Here is a 14,495-nt window from a genome sequence, read left to right as displayed (position 1 = left end):
AGGATTAGTTAGTTCAAAAGGTTATATTTTAGCTACAAATAAATTGCAAGAAATGTTGACTTTTCTAATCTGATTTTGCAATGAAACCAAGTAGTACTGCGTGACAGGCTGGATTTTTCAATCTACCTGTATTTTTTTTTTTTTTTTTTAAAGAAGCTTTTTTTATGGTACAGCGTACTGTATAAGAAACAGATTTCAGACACATTACTGTACTGTATTTTAATGAATTGTGCACCTATTTGCAAACTAGGTGAATAAAACACTCTTCACTCGAAGCACAGAAAACAGGACCAGAGAACACAGCTGGAAATGAAGTGAGCGGTCAGGCTGTGGAATGGGTTTCCTAGCCATGTTGTTGATGTTGAATCATTGGGATCCTTTAAGACCCAACTTAACAAAATTGAACAAAGGCACCAGACTAGCATTGAAGGGCTGAATGGATCGTTCATAATTTCTCTTATCTATAGTATGTGGCACTAGACATAAAACAATAGTACATTTCCACGATACGAACGGTTGTGAACCCACTCTTTCACGATACACCGATTATCACGATAGTAGCAGTTATTTTTCAGTTACTTTAACTGAATACAATGAAAAAAATAACAAGTTATGTCTTTTTTTTTCTCTGTGGGATATAAGAACATAAAAACATAAGAAAGTTTACAAACGAGGAGGCCATTCAGCCCATCTTGCTTGTTTCGTTGTTAGTAGCTTATTGATCCCAGAATCTCATCAAGCAGCTTCTTGAAGGATCCCAGGGTATCAGCTTCAACAACATTACTGGGGAGTTGGTTCCAGACCCTCACAATTCTCTGTGTAAAAAAGTGCCTCCTATTTTCTGTTCTGAATGCCCCTTTATCTAATCTCCATTTGTGACCCCTGGTCCTTGTTTTTTTTTCCAGGTCAAAAAAAGTCCCCTGGGTCGACATTGTCTATACCTTTTAGGATTTTGAATGCTTGAATCAGATCACTGCGTAGTCTTCTTTTTTCATGACTGAATGGATTCAATTCTTTTAGCCTGTCTGCATACAACATGCCTTTTAAACCCGGGATAATTCTGGTTACTCTTCTTTGCACTCTTTCTACAGCAGCAATATCCTTTTTGTAACGAGGTGACCAGAACTGAACACAATATTCTAGGTGAGGTCTTGCATTGTAAAAACTAATGCATTGTAAAGTTTTAACATTATTTTCCTTGATTTAAATTCAACACTTTTCAGAATATATCTGAGCATCTTGTTGGCCTTTTTTATAGCTTCCCCACATTGTCTAGATGAAGACATTTCTGAGTCAACATAAACTCCTAGGTCTTTTTCATAGATTCCTTCTTCAATTTCAGTATCTCCCATATGATATTTATAATGCACATTTTTATTGCCTGCGTGCAATACTTTACACTTTTCTCTATTAAATGTCATTTGCCATGTGTCTGCCCAATTCTGAATGCTGTCTAGATTATTTGGAATGACCTTTGCTGCTGCAACAGTGTTTGCCACTCCTCCTATTTTTGTGTCGTCTGCAAATTTAACAAGTTTGCTTACTATACCAGAATCTAAATCATTAATGTAGATTAGGAATAGCAGAGGACCTAATTCTGATCCCTGTGGTACACCACTGGTTACCTCGCTCCATTTTGAGGTTTCTCCTCTAATCAGTACTTTCTGTTCTCTACATGTTAACCACTCCCTAATCCATGTGCATGCATTTCCTTGAATCCCTACTGTGTTCAGTTTGAGTATTAATCTTTTATGCGGGACTTTGTCAAAAGCTTTCTGGAAATCTAAATAAACCATGTTGTATGCTTTGCAATTATCCATTGTTGATGTTGCATCCTCGAAAAAATCAAGCAGGTCAGTTAGACACGATCTCCCTTTCCTAAAACCAGGATATTGTTACCATATAGGTAATTTTCCATTTTGGATCTTATTATAGTTTCCATAAGTTTACGTATAATAGAAGTCAGGCTTATTGGTCTGTAGTTACCTGGTTCAGTTTTGTCTCTCTTTTTGTGGATCGGTATTACGTTTGCAATTTTCCAGTCTGTCGGTACAACCCCTGTGTCAAGAGACTGCTGCATGATCTTGGCTAGCAGTTTGTAAATAACTTCTTTCATTTCTTTGAGTACTATTGGGAGGATCTCATCCACCCCAGGGGATTTGTTTATTTTAAGAGTAAAGAAATCCCCTGGGCCGGATGAGATCCTCCCACTAGTACTCAAAGAAATGAAAGAAGTTATATGGTCTGCTGCAACACAAGGAAGCTACAGACTTTTAAAAAAAATAGCATAATTCTAGCAAGAATGAAAAAAATTACTAGCACACAGGTGGAAGAAAAATAATGAAATGAAATGAAACTGACCTTATATAACCATTAATAGTTATAAAAATGCCTTAATTTAAGTCTGTCAGAATGGGACTGCAAGCTTTTTTCCTCCTTATGCCTTATTTGCACATTGTATTTATTTAGAAACAGTACATAATTACAAAATATGAAGCATCTGTATTTCTTTCAATACATTTAAAGTATTTGCTTTCTGTAAGGCACACACATATACTGCTAACTATTCTCAATTCTTTTTCAAATAGTCTGCAAAATAAATTATTTTGTACGACCTGTGAATATGGAATAGAGCAGTATGGGCATGATGTTCTTTATGCATATTACTTTTTTTTTTAATTCCTTTTTTTGCTGTTATTATTTCATTTATAAAATTTAAGAAACGCATTTCAATACCGTTATCAACTTTACCCGAGGTAGCATGTTTTTCTGGTGGCATAATAGCCTATAATGTGTACATTTTAATGAACGTATTGAAATTTTATACTGATAATTGAGGGTGGAACAGAGGACAGAAGGCGCCACACTGAAAAAAAAAAAAAAGTGACCTTGCTTGTTGACCGCTGACGTCTTTTAACTCCACCGGGTGGTAAGTACGTAAGGGCAAAGCTGTTCCTGCTTTCATTGTAGATCATGTACATCCTATGGCATTTCGTAGCTATCGAAAAATCGTTTAATCCCTATGTGGCATTACAAGACCCATAAACTTAAAATGACATCGAAAAAAAATCCATTAAACTAAGCCATTTCTTTGCCAGCAGTACGATAATACAACAAACAACTGACAATACTCAAAAATAATCTTCATACAGTGCCTATAGAAAGTCTACACCCCCTTTCAAAATGTTCACCTTTTATTGCCTTATAGCCTGGAATTAAAATGCATTAAAATCGTGTTGTTTTTTTTTTTCCATTTATCTACACATCCTACCCCATAACTTCCAAGTGAAAAAAATATTCTAGAAATTTGTAGAAAATTAATTAAAAATAAAAACTGAAATAGCTTGGTTGGATAATCCTAAATTAGCTCAGGTGTAACCAATCGCCTTCAAAATCACACACCAAGTTAAGTGGCCTCCACCTGTGTTAAATTGTAGTGATTCACATGATTTCAGGATAAATTCAGCACTTCCTGTAGGTTCCCTCTGCTGGGTAGTGCATTTCAAAGCAAAGACTTTACCATGAGCACCAAGGTGCTTTCAAAAGAACTCAGGGACAAAGGCACAGATCAGGGGACGGGTATAAAAAAATATCAAAGGCCTTGAATATCCCTTGGAGCACGGACAAGACGATTATTAAGAAGTGGAAGGTGTATGGCACCACCAAGACCCTGCCTACATCCGACCGTCCCTCCAAACTGGATGACCGAGCAAGGAGACTGATCAGAGAGGCTACCAAGAGGCCAATGGCAACTTTTGCAAGAGCTACAGGCTTTTATGTGCATGTGACAACATTCTCCCAAGCACTCCACAAATCTGGCCTGTATGGTAGGGTGGCAAGAAGGAAGCCATTACTCAAGAAAGCCCACCTTGAATCCTGTTTGATGTATGCAAAAAAACCACCCTGAGTATTAACTCAGGGGGGGTGGAGACTTATCCAATTATGAACTTTCAGTTTTGCATTTTTAATATTTAATTTTTTTCTCAATAAAAACTTTTTTTCCCCTTAACAGTGTGGAGTATGGTGCATGAAACTCTGAGGCACTGACACAACAAAATGTGAAAAAAGTTTAAGGGGGTGTAGACTTTCTATAGGCACTGTATATATTTTTTTTAAATAAAAGTAGCCAGCGCAAATAACGATTTAGATGGTGGATCGAGCCGGTCGCTGGCTTATTTTGAAAACCCTGTCTTATTCCGGGTACTGCTAGCTGTTAAAGACATTCACGTTTGGAACACATTAAGCCATATTAAGGAAAAGAACAAAAATAACTTTGTTTGATCATTTTCAACAAACGTTCCTAAATATTTAAAAGCTTTAAGGTTCTAGATCATTTGGTCTCCTTTAACATTGACAGCAGGGGGGATGTCTGGTTGAGTAGAATGGCTGGTTGTCCTTTGATCTTTATGGAATTTTGCTTTTGTAGATTCTATTGCCTTTTTGTTCTTTGTTCATATAGACAGAAAACAACTGTTTTGTTTGTGGCTTTTAGTGTTTGTTTCTTATTGTTAAAAAAAGTTGTCAAAACTTTAATAAATTAAGAAGAAAAAAGAAAATGGTGTGCCATAACATTAAGACTTTGTAGTTTATTGAGACCTTCAGTTTCTTTAAGTTGAGAGTCCTGACCCTTCAAAGGGAAAACATTTTGGAGAGCTCTGGGCTGTGAAGTGCTAGCTTCATATGGTTTCTATATAAAATTGTACATATAATAAATAAAAAGTAGAGCAGCACTGGTGGGAAGGCTCTTTGTCAGTTCCTGCAATACAAATGTTCCCGTCATCACAAACCCCACACAGGAGCGCACAGCCTGCCAGCCAGCCAGCCTGTGACAACACCAGCGTTCAGATTCACAGCAGCACTCAAGGCTCTAAACAGAGTTGAGCTAGGATTGTTGCAGGAAGCAGTCTGCCATGTTCTCTAATCAGGCAGTCAGTATCAACAAGGCCATCAGTGACATAACTCAGTCACAGGCTCATGCAAAGCAAGCAGTAAACTCTGGCACAGAGTGCTATAGTATCATGTTTTTACTCTCAGTCCTGGTTCCTGGTGGACCACTTCACAATTCCTGGGAAAGGTAAAACATGAACAGTCAAAATAAACAACATGAATGAGTGGTCACAAACTGGAAGAGTTTGCGCTTGCTAAGGTTACAGTCTGTCACTTGGGGCTATTTTGGAATCCCTGAAACCGACCAACAAGAGAAAAATCCAAAGATTTGCTGTAAAAAGAGTGTAATGTAAAAAGCTTGTGTCAGATCCTGGTGGCAACACCTATCATTTATTTAGTCATCTGTGTGATCGGCACCCCCAACTTCAAGCTGAAGCTAAGAAACAGCAATTTCAATCCAAGCCACATATCAGTGCCACTGCCAAAGTAAATCAGTCTGAAATCACAACCGCTTTTGGTGTGCAAAAAGTGTACGTTATCAGTAGTGCTGAGACTACGAAGCTTCACAAAGCTGCTGGATACTGGCTTGCAGCAGACATGGTGCCAGTCAAAGGTGTTGAAAAACGAGGGGTGAAGCGTATGTTGCACGCATTTAAGCCTCGTCACTGGGTAGTCCTGCGTTACACAAAAATACAAAATAAACGACACACATTAAGTTAAGCTTAGAATTTTAAAACATGCTAGCAGCCTACATGTAAGAAAGAGCATTTACCTGTGTAGTGAGAAGTTTGATTACACCCCTGAAAACTCTAGGCTAATTATTTTTAATGACATATTTTCTGTGAAAATAAAAATTAAAAATGTAAGCATATTTGGTATGCCTTGTATTGAAAATAAGCACAGAGTTTTGTAACGTGAATCTAGGGCTACTGATTTTCATTGATAGTGGAAGGAATCACGGAATTAGGCACTGGGAATGGAATTAGGCAACGGTGTTGTCTTTTTCACCTCATAACTCCAGTTTTCTGCTTTGTTTTTGTTTTGCACTACGCCCAGCCAAGTTGAGTTCATTCATCATGTGACTTCACTCACGTGTCTGCTGAAACTCAACATGGCGGCTGCACCAACAGAAAAAAAATTGCAATGTTTCAGCAAAAGACAGAGCTCAAACATTTTCTGATAATCTAAGAGGATAGTAGGATACAATTCTGCAAATGCTGTTGTCATTCGATTGCTCATGTACAAGTCAATGCCATTATATATCATAATGCCAGTCATAAACACATAGAGAACAAGAAAGCAAAAGACCGCAACAAATGCAAAGCACTGCATTCTTCTACGCTGAAAAAATTAGACCCAAGGTACTGCGCTCAAGGCAGAGCTTTCCCGAAGTAAGCTAAATTAATTGCGTATTTAATTATTGTTTAGTTTATTTGTTTCCACTCTACCTGCCTTTAATAAAGCTAGAATTAGCAATGTTAAACCACGACCGTTTCTTCATTAAATTATATTATCTGATGATGAAGAAACAAGCTCAAAGCTATTTTCCTAGCTATACATTCCTTAAAGGAAATTGATCACTTTACTGTGTAAAGGATATAGTCACTACACTACACACCGTTTGTTTCCTAAGGGCATTCTGTCTGGAGACACACCTCCTGTTAAATTTTGCAAATAATGCAGAATCAGCAAAGAAACAATTGGGAGGATAAATTATGCGTTTACATTAAAAGGGGCGCTATTTAAATAAATCGGGTGATACACAGCAGAGAACCTTTGTTTATCAAAGTGTTTCATATTTAATCCTGGTTATTGCAATGGCAGTAAAACGCTAAACTTCATTTGTGGAGTCCTGTACATAGGATTACTCTCACATGACATTGCTGGACTGTTACTAAACGGTTTCATATTATTTATTGTTATTGTAATGACAGCAACAAGTTAACCAGGTATTTTCAAAACACCTTTATCTCACAACAGTGCTGGACATTTATTTTCTAAACTGTTGTAATAGAATTAGGTTTTCCTGCTTATTTTAATGCCAGCAAGGAGCCAAATGGTGTCATTTTTTTAAAAACGGAATTGGCTATTGCCCAGAATGGAAATGTATACTATTGTATGACTTTTGGAAGTTTACAAGAATACAATTCAGAGAGAAATAAATAACTAAATAAATAAAATATGATATATATTTCCTTGAAACGCTGTTCTATAATGTTATTGTTGACATTAAATGTTCCTTTCTTAAATTATCAAAAAGAAAAAAAATATATCTGTTCTAGATTACAGATGATTATTATCTTGATATCGCCATTTTGTCTTCAGCTTATATCGTGATGTGTAAAATCTTGTATTGCTGCAACCCTAGCGCATGCAGCACAGTACAGTACAAGAGCCCCAATGCCAGGCACGAGAACAAATGTACAACTGAATGTCTGTGAACCACTGCTGCATATACTGTAACAGCATGGAAAGTTACTGTTTGATGGTGAAATTGGCTTCAGTTCAAGGATAAAAGACCACATTCAATCCTTGTACTGTACAGTAGATTCTCTAGAAATCCTTTATGACATCCTGTGAGTCTTAATTGCAATTTACCTGTACACGCGGTGTAAGGTGTTTCTGATTAAGGCTCACACTGAAAGCTGAAATGGCTCAAACTGCTACTGTATGTAGTGGGAGTCTTATGTTATACCCTGGGTTTCTAATCTCGTACTGAATCCCACAAACAAGCCCATGCACTACCAGGGCAATTCTGTGTGTGTGTGCGTATTTCTGCCTGGCACAATAGTATCTGAAACAAGGTTTTACTACTAAAAACGGATTCAAATTTCCTCTTATTCTTGTACGATTTTATTACTGCGAGTTTCCCTAGGCAGGGATCCTGGATAGTGGTCTTAAACCAGGATGTACTGAGAACAATGCTGCCTGCTCACAAAAAGAATGCAGACTATCAGTTAAGAAAATCTTACCAAAGTATCTAATCAGTAGTAAACAGAGAATAATACATGGGTCAGAATATCTTACCACTTTTTAAAATATAGCCACAACACTGTTGTCTCGTACAGTAGAGGGGTGGGGGAGCTGAGCTCATGTAATTATGTGGCACTTGGTTTCAGAAGACCAATGTTTTGCCGATTTATACAATTGTTTATAACAATTGTTCAGTTAAAAATAATAAATCAAGACTAAACACATTTGTGACAATATCACAATAGCCCATTAAGTTTACTGTGCAGGTTCCAAGACAGCATTTCTCTACAGATTGTGAAATGCATTAGGTAACGTAAGAGAAACCAAACCAAAATCTGAAGTTACTATCCCCATACCTGAATGATCACACAGGGTGCTTAGAACCACTCCACCTCAGTCTATATATCACTATGCTCATAAACACTACCACTGCAGTAAGCAACAATAAATAGCCTTTACCTCTTCTAGTAGATCACCACCAAACAGACTGCAAAGAGAAGTAAACCAAAGTGTCCGCCTCGCAATACAACATCAACAGTCAGTGACGGCACACCCTGTTGCAATCCCCAAATGTAGGCCTATGCAATAGCCGACGACAAGCATGTAGCATTTGAGAGTGAGTGAGTGAGTGAGTCAGGGACAGAGAGGACAGAGAGGGAGGAGAGAAAGAGCGATATGGGTGAGTGAGTGAGAGACAGCTTTCATTCTCCAGCAGGCTAGCAAAACAGACAGCCAAACACTGTGCCATGTGCTACAGAACTTCCCTTCCTTTCTGTCTGTGTAGGGATTTACAGTACCACAAACACAGCAAGTAGGTATTGTACATATAACAACATAGAAGAAAGTCAAGAAGACAATGCCTTTGAGTGTTACAATTACTGTACCATGCTGTTAGACGTGAACAGCACTTTCATCATTGCTAATCCGCTGATACTTTGGCTAAAAATATCCCAGCATCATCAACACTGCAGCACATGTTACTTTAGTAATCCAGGGGTTGGTTTTCACACTGCAGATGAAAACAATGAACTGGTAAATTACACTGTTGCTTTTGATAAAGGCATTTAGTCCTAACATTTATCAACCGGACCTCTGCTTCTGATTTTTCTTAGAAAAGTGTAACCACCCAAAAATGTTTTTTGTTTTAACCAACCAGAGTAGGCAAAACACGTACATCTATTAATGCCTAATTATGTGCATCAAAGGGATACACGTGGATGTTTAAAGCAACACAAGAATGTGAAATGCCTAATTTGGAGTTGAACTGAAATGGATACACCCAAGACATACAGCACTGTAGCTAAACAAATACAGTACAGTGATCATTCCTGGTTTATCTGCCTCTGTTTCCCAGTGAATTTCCACGTGAGAGAAATGAATCAGGTAGCAAGTAGAGCAGTATTCTTCAAATGGCAGCCCGCAGGCCAAGTCTGGCCCGTGAGAGCCTTCCACCTGGCCCATCGGGCTTCTCTTGTACCTGTTTTTGAGTAAGTGAAGCTATATGGGTGTACATTGTGGGTCAGCTTTTCACTTGTGAAATGATATTGATGCACAACCATTTCTTCATAACATTACTGTGATCTTGGGCTGTATACAAATTTGACAGCCGGGTTCATTAAACTACCCACCACATGTTCGCTTCTCATTGTTCAGTTTCCCTAGTTACGGCGGGTGACCTCCAGTATCGGATCAAGATTACGGATCAGTGGAGCCTCATCCAGATCCACATAGTACAACACCTTCTCATGATCCGGTTCCAGTGAGCCCAGATCCGATCCCATTTTTTGTTAGTTAGTACAACTGGCCTGGTGCAGGATGGCTGACAAAACAAGAGTTCAGTGTGCAAGAAGGAGCAGTGAGGTGCTGTAATATATGTGTGTATGTGTGTGTGTGTGTATTATTATGTCTTACATAATGTCTTTATAATATTATGACTGACAAATTAAAAGTTAAAGGTGCTTTGCTTTTAAGAAATAAAAGAAGCAAAATAAAAAAGCCCACAGTAAACAATGAGCTATATTTGTAGCTCACATAGTTTTCACTTGTAGCTACAGTTAACTTCAATTTTGTTATTGATGACATTTTCAAAGTATTTTGTCACCTGCTTTTAAACCAATATGGTGAGCATGAAATATTGCTATTTTCACATCAACAGAAAACAAGATACACGGAAAGGACAAGTATTATTAATTTTCTTTTTAGTCCACAGTGACGGCTTGCCTGTGTTGAACAATCCCAGTCTCATTTACTACAAGATGTTTCTGTGTATGCTGGTTTCAAGAAAATGTATCATGACAATTTTATTTTCTTGTTATCATTTTCTAGGGTAAAATACACACAGCAAATGCTTGCTGTTTAAATACTTGCTGTTCTCCCTGGGCCACTTCTGACACAGAACATGATTTGGGCATTGCCTTATGACCTATTTCATAATTTAGTAACAGGTGCAGTTCATGAAATTAACTAGACAGTGCAAATTAGTAGACTAAAGCAGGGTTCTGCCTCGATGCTTCCATTCCGTTCTAGAAGTTTTCTTATTTAAAAAATAAATAAATAAATAAAAATTGCGTATTAGGGATTTCAGTGTCCTATTTTCATATCAATCTTTCACCCACATCAACAATTTTTTTAATCTTAAAATATTGATTATATTTTCTGCAAAACCGTACAGCTGTAATCATTTCATCAGTCGTCCCCCCCCCCCCCCCCTTTTGACGAATGACTGACAACCTAACTGACCTGTTCCGGAGAAGGTGTGATCCGGACCATCATCACAGGTCAGAAGCACATTATTATTAGAAATAAATACTGACCTTTATTACTGTAAATTAAGTATTAGTACAATAAAATAATTAGCTTAAAGCAAAATTCACGATAAAACTGTCAAATCAGAATATAACAGTGGCAGCCTCAGTGGTCCGGACCACCTCTTTGTACACAAGAGGCACAGCACCATAGTTCTGTTCGAGTGGTCCGGACCGCTGGCCACAGAATGCTACAAGCCTCCTACTAGCTGTCCGGCAACTATGTACAGACCAGCTAGAACAGTACAGTTTAATTACGAAGTCTAGTAGCAGCCAGTGTAGTAAAACAATCAATGTGCAATCAAACTAAGCAAGGACTGGACTGTAACATACTGGTATTACCTTCCGTTTCGGCGGACTTGTTGTTACTATATTACAATATTACATTAAAAAGTAGCTATACTTGTATGTCCACCTATGGCTGAGCCAGAGTCACTGACAATGACTGCTTTACAGAAACTGTACATGAATTACTAGTACTGGTAGTAATTTACCAGTAGCCAATAATTACATTAAAAGCATAGGCTTATTCAGAAACCAGTACTGATTTAAAAAATAATAATAATCTGATCTACCATCTATTAATTTGATCCCATTCAAAGAAATGATGGTCGTTGCTGAGTGCTGTGTAAGCCAACCAAAATAAACAAAAGGGGCGCGTTTGTTATTACATCAGCACGAACTCGGAAGCAGGTTTCCCACAGTTCTATCCGATTCACCAGAATCACCTCGACTAATAATAATGCGTTATTCACTCTGGTTCATGTTCTAATCGCCTCGATTAAAACTATTGCTGTCATCTCATGATATCGTATAATAATAATAGCCGGTAGTGTCCCCGGCTCAAAATCATACGAGTCCTGCACAGGGAGTCTGGGGGCAGATCCGGGCCCCGGAGCGCAAAACCGGGATATATCGCCCACCACACTGTGATAAACCCCCAGACAACAACTTCTGATCCGGCGCTTACCTCAGGGCTGCTCTTCTCTTTGTCTCTTGACGCTTTGCTCGGCCTCAGATCGGTCTTTTTTTCTTGTGTTTTGTAGTCTGACGCTTCGCTAGTTATAGAGCATGAGGGATCCTGTCACTGACAGCAACGTGAAATCCCAAGCCGCGACCCCTGAACTCCAACCTCTCACCCGCCTTCCAGTCTGAGAGAGACAGGGCGCTGGGTCCCTCTAGCGGCAACGCCGAGGTACTAACGCTCTTAGTAGAACAAGTATGCAAGGAAAATCTCAATATAATAATTAGTGTGGCTTGTGAAGCAAGAGTCCCCACTTTAAATATTTGACATACTTCTTATTATTATTCTTTGGTACGCTACTCCTCTTACACCGTTTAAGCTAGAAACACCGGTCAAACTTTAAAACGTGTAGACCGGTCTGGAATAGTGTGCTTGTATTCAACATTTTGATATATGTTATACTTTTTAAACTATTAAGCTTTTGTCCTTTTTTGTCTATCTTCATTCCTTTAATGGGACTTTTTTCAACATTCTAAAGCTCCCCATTGTTTAAAAACTCCCAGACTTCCAACATTCTATTTACTGTAAACGATGTAACTTTTGACACAAATCAGCTACTTTGACCACTTTCCCAACAAGCTAGACAGAAAGTTAGAGGGTATGACTTCTTCCTCTACATCTCTGCTATTGAAATCAAAACAGAAATAACTTTTACCAATCAAGGGGTACAACTGTTTTAGTAACCGCACCAAGTACGTTTTCTGTGAATTTTTAGAAATAACTGCCGTTTTGACCACGTTCCCAACAAGTTAGACAAATACTTAAAGGAAATGAAATCTTCCTCTACTTCTCAGCTATTCAAAATTGGAACGGCGTCTACCAATCAAGAGGTGCAGCTGTTTTAGTAACCGCATCAGCGTCTTTCAGTAGGCTACTTCCCACTGTTGAATTAACTGTCATAGAACTTTGAGACATTTCAAATTATAGCACATTCTAAACATGAGACAATTAGTAAACAATTTGACTTTTGACACAAATCAGCTACTTTGACCACTTTCCCAACATTAGACAAAAAGTTAGAGTGTATGAAATCTTCCTCTACTTCTCTGCTATTCAAATCTGAAATCAGTTAAAAAATATCTTCTCCCACTCAAACGGTACATGTCTTATGAAATGCGTGATCTAACTGCCCCACAGTCCAAAGTAATAAGGTTGATATAGTAGTCTATCAAAGTAATCAGACCAACTGCTTTACTAAATTTAACTTTGACTGTATATAACTGCTTTGCTTTAAAAAGTAAAACTTTTTAAACTTTTCCACTACCACAAAAATACTTTTAAAGAGCTAAAGCAAGCCCCACAACTTTACTTGTAAAGTATCTAGTTATTTTAAAGAGATTAAGCGGTATTTAAAATAAAATACTGCAAAGAACACTGAATTTAAATCTGCTTCAATACATACATACATATATATATATACACACACACACACACACACACACTGCTGTGCAAAAGTCTTAGACATGTTGCATTTTTCTACTCTGATGCATTATGAGCATCAACAATTTACTCTAAGCCTCCATGTCTTTCTATTATTATATATTATGCAACCTTGACTTACATAAAGAAGGAAAAACATTGATTTCCATTACACGAGAGTAGATGTTAAAACTACATGCTGATTTGAACTCGGCTCTCGCCAAGATAAGCACCAACTAAGATGTAGCTTTACAGTAAACTAATGTGATCCATCTGTGTCTCCATCCATTTGCGCTTCCTTCCATATGATGATGTAGATATCCTTCTGTCTGGTGTTGATGGCTGAAGTGTAATGCTGGCTCCAGGGATCAGCTTATTGCCTCCCTAGCGCATCAGCACACACAACGGCTGCGATGCTGGCTCCGGGGATCAACCACAGTGCGGTCTCCCCAGCGCAATCCGTCTGGATTGAGCTAAGAAGGGTACATCTCTGGGGTCTTCAAGTGGGCACCTTCCATCCTCGGTGTTTCGTCGACTTGCCCACGACACCTCAAGAGGGCTCGACGGTGATTCTGGCGTCCCAGAATCACCCCCCTCCGTCCCCCATTCAACTGAGCCCAGCTTACTTACCTGTACATCAGCGTTTCTTTCTTTCTGTTGTGCTTGAGATCCCCAGACAGAATCTTTCCATCTCAACCACAGCCAGTTGCTGCTCCTCTCTGCTGCTTCAGATAAGTTCTTCACTGTGCGACGCAACTCTTGGCCACTGAATCCGACGTCTCTGAGAAACCGGGTTGTAGCGTGTGCCACAAATCCTCGACAACCCACCTCCACTGGGTAAACCCGAACTCTCCATCCTTGCTGTTCCGCTTCAGTGGCTAGTTGAGCATACCGCAGTTTCTTCCTCTCATAAGCCTCATCTACAGCATAGCCCATGGCACTGTTAACTCTACCAGGTGAACAAGGCGTGCTGATCCAGATCACAAGACAATATCTGGTCGAAGGTTAGTGGTGGCAATCTCAGGTGGAAAAATAAGCCGTTGACCAACATCTGCCAGCATTTTCCAGTCTCTAGCAGCTTCCCGTTGTCCTGGGCAAGGATTGGTTTTAATACCTTTTCTTGGTGGTTGCTCTCCTGGGCAGAGGAATGTTGTCTTTTGTGTGTAATGTTTTGATGGCACACGTGGCAACTTATTGGTCATGTTACGCTTGTCTTCCAATGCTAAGGCCAAACATTGTAGCACCTGGTCATGGCGCCAAGTAAACCGTCCTTGGCTAAGAGCCACCTTACATCCTGTCAAAATGTGCCTTAATGTTCCAGGTGATGAACACAAAGGACATGAGGGATCCTCTCCTACCCAGAGGTTTAGGTTCTGTGGTGATGGGAG

General features: G+C 38.9%; 1 protein-coding gene across 1 annotated transcript in view; it reads right to left on the bottom strand.

Annotated features, from left to right (window-relative positions):
- LOC117400266 (sterol regulatory element-binding protein cleavage-activating protein-like) overlaps nt 1–11,809 on the bottom strand; it is a 59,391-nt gene extending 47,582 nt beyond the window's left edge. Inside the window, exon 1 of the mRNA XM_033999931.3 lies at nt 11,635–11,809. The gene's annotated coding sequence lies outside the window, so the exon portion shown is untranslated. The remainder of the gene's footprint in view (nt 1–11,634) is intronic.
- Between the last annotated feature and the right edge of the window lie 2,686 nt (nt 11,810–14,495).

Source organism: Acipenser ruthenus, chromosome 4, assembly GCF_902713425.1.
Source record: "Acipenser ruthenus chromosome 4, fAciRut3.2 maternal haplotype, whole genome shotgun sequence".
Taxonomy (NCBI): domain Eukaryota; kingdom Metazoa; phylum Chordata; class Actinopteri; order Acipenseriformes; family Acipenseridae; genus Acipenser; species Acipenser ruthenus.
The sequence above is the reverse complement of the archived record's forward strand: the minus strand, read 5'-3'. Positions and strand labels throughout refer to the sequence as shown.